Source organism: Arachis duranensis, chromosome 6, assembly GCF_000817695.3.
Source record: "Arachis duranensis cultivar V14167 chromosome 6, aradu.V14167.gnm2.J7QH, whole genome shotgun sequence".
Classification (NCBI taxonomy): domain Eukaryota; kingdom Viridiplantae; phylum Streptophyta; class Magnoliopsida; order Fabales; family Fabaceae; genus Arachis; species Arachis duranensis.
The window spans coordinates 47778974-47782175 of NC_029777.3; positions in this window are offsets into that span (position 1 = coordinate 47778974).

The window sequence follows — 3202 nt, forward strand, 5'->3', positions numbered from 1 at the left end:
TTACTCCTTTGCTAACTTTTCTTTTCTCATGTTGCTTAACAAGCTTATTATTCTTTTGGAGGCTTGGTGTCTAATGTTGCAGTAGTAGCCTTTGGCTTTATTTTTACTCAACATCTTTCACCACAGACACATGGCTCACTCTCCTAAGATCATTGATGCCCAGCATCTCTTTGGATAACTAAATGTTCTGTATCTAGGTTGCTCTTTATTGTGGACATTCAATTGGCCATCCCAAATCAGTTGATCTAAGTGACCGGGTTTTAAAATACCCCTCAGAATTTACTTATCCAAGCATATCCTAGTACAAGAACACCACAGGCATGTGTCCTAGGGTCCAAGCTATTGGTGTCCAACCTTTATTCTTTGTTCTTCTTGCTACATTGGCTTTTTCTTCTTCTTTTTCTTTCTGTTTCATTTTCTTTTGCTCTCAAGGGCTTTTTTCTTTATTGATAGGAACCTTTATAACAGCAAGTTAGCTCACACTTCAATGAAAATGATACTATGCAGCAGTTATTTCATGAGTTATGCATTTAATCAAACACATACACCACCATTAACTTCCATTCTAACTTATGCAACATTGGATATTTACTTTCCAATTTAAACAATTCTCTTTTATTCAAGCATGTGGGAAACGACACAAAACTCAGCTCGATGATGGATGACAAGCAAAATGAAGATTAACATACTTGATCAAACAACTTCACTTGCAACTAGATAAACACTTTAGTAGGATACATAATGGTTCCCATGTTCAAAACAATTCACAGCAGCAAGGATTAAGTTTAGATACAACCTTTGAAGTTGCAGCCCTTTGATTCTTCCTTCTGTTGTGTTTTCTTTGAGTTAAGATGCACAATATCTTCAATTGTTGACTCATGTCCTGCATAATTCTCAAAGTTGCTTACTTCTCAAGCCCTTAATTACATGGTTAGTATGCATAAATTGAGTGTGGCTCTTGGATTTATTTAGGTGTTGGGGACACCAAACTTAATTGTTTGCCACTGCCTCTGATGCAACAAGTTAACCATATGTGAAACCTTGTGTCCTTGCTAAAGGTTATGGAATTAAAACTAGAAAGCAGTTAAATAGTTGAATAATTTGTTTGGTTGCTTGGAGCTAGCATTATGCAAGAGGTGAAAATGTGTTTTTAAATAAGATTTTTGGTGGAACACCAAACTTAGAATCTTTCATTCTCCCTTAAATTGTTTTGGTGTGCAACACCAAACTTAGCTCCTTGCAATGCATACCAATTATTCAACATTTTTATTGAAAAAGTTATGAAAGAAAACTACCTCAGGTTGGGTTGCCTCCCAACAAGCGCTCTTTTATTGTCACTAGCTTGACATCCTCCATCTGTTGATCATGAAGATTGAAAACCACAGTGTCTTAGCTTGTCTCTCTTTACTGTGAACTTCCTTCCGGTTTCCTCTTTGATGACCTCTATGAATTTCTGTGGAAGGATCCTAGTCACAATGTAGTGATCAGACAGCTGTGGGGACACCTTCATGGTTTGACTGTTTATCATTACTCTATCCCCTAGTGAAAATTTTCCAGTGGGGATTTTCTGCTTTTCTTTAATTCTATCATCTGTCTCTCCTTGTAAGAATTCCTTGTTGTGTTTTTCTTGGCTGGTACTTTCCTTATCCAAAGTTTTCTTACTTTCCTCTATGATCCTTTTCCATCCTTCCTTCTTTGCAGCATCTTCGTTGTTAGTTGGTTTGTCTTTAGTGGCTCTGGAGAGAGTATTTACCCTCTTCTCACCCATTTCTGCAAAGTGCTTCACCAGTTGGGCTATCTGCCCTTCAATTCTTCTGATTGAAATCTCTTGGTTCTTTTTTATCTCCTCTTGGTGTTTCATCATTCTCTCCATTAAGATCTCCAAGTTCGTGATCCTCTGAGAGTCTTGTGAGATTGGTTGGTTGTGGGATGTTAAAGGTTGGAAGGGTGGGTGTTGTGGTGGCATGTAGTGGTTATTGTTACTATAATGGTGTTTTTGTTGGTTTGCGAAGTTGGGGTTGTTATGATTGAAGTCCCTTGGTTCATGATTTTGATATTCGGTCCTTCTCCAGTTGGGATGAGTCTGGAAGTGTTTGTGTTGTGAGTATTGGCTCTGATTGGTATTAGTGGGTGAGTGATGTTGATTGTTTGTGGTTATGGATTTGCCCTGGTTGAAACTTCCTTGTTCTTGATGTTGAGACTCCCTCATTCTCAGATAAGAATGGGGTCTCCATGGTGGAAATTGGGCATTCACTGCAGCAGACTGCAGGCAATCAACTTTTCTATCTCTCAGCTCCATGTGTTGCTGTGTTTGATGGTGCATTTGTTTGTTCAGGTTCACGCATGCATTCACTCCTTCAATGTTCACCACTTCTTTTTCTAGGATTGCATTTTGTGGTTTCTCATATGAGTGTTGGTTGTTGACTCCTTGGTCATTGAAATTTGCAATTCCTTGGGCAGTTGTTGTTGCTTTGAGTAGGCCATCTGAGAAGTAGTCCACTGCTTTTCTTGTTTCTGGGGTTAATCCTTCATAGAAAGCTCGGAAACCCACTTTATCAGTTGCTTTCTTGTATCTTTCCCATGCCTTGAAGAGTGGTTCTTCTTCTCCTTGTGTGAATGGATATTCCCCTTCCTCCAGCTTGATGATCTGTCGGGATGAGGAGAATTTGGCTAGAAATTTGGTGACCAAATCGTCCCAACTAGTGATACTTCCTTGGGGAAAAGTTTCAAGCCATTGTGCAGCTTCACCCCTTAATGAGAAAGGGAATAACAAGATCTTATAAGTGTCATGATCTAGACCATCAGTTTTGACAGCACCACAAGTCCTCAGAAAAGTGGATATGTGCTGTTGAGGATCCTCCAATGGATTTCTGTCATAGGAACAATTGTTCTTGATTAGTGTAATGAGTGGTGGCTTCATGTCATGCTATTCTTCATCTATAGAGACTTCTTTTCCAATGATAGTCTTTCCTCTAACTTCCCTACTTTCCTGTGGCATGAAAACAATCAGGAGGACCAAACAGCAGCACTTCTTGAGAATTGAGTGCAGTTAGTTGAAACAAACTCTCAAACAGTTAGTGAGTTGATAGAGGCAAATTTTCAAACAGTTAGTGTGTTAGTAAAGAAATAAAGAAAAAGTGCTTGATCTAGACCTCCACTTCACTTAATCATTGTCAATCTATTTCAATCACCGGCAACGACG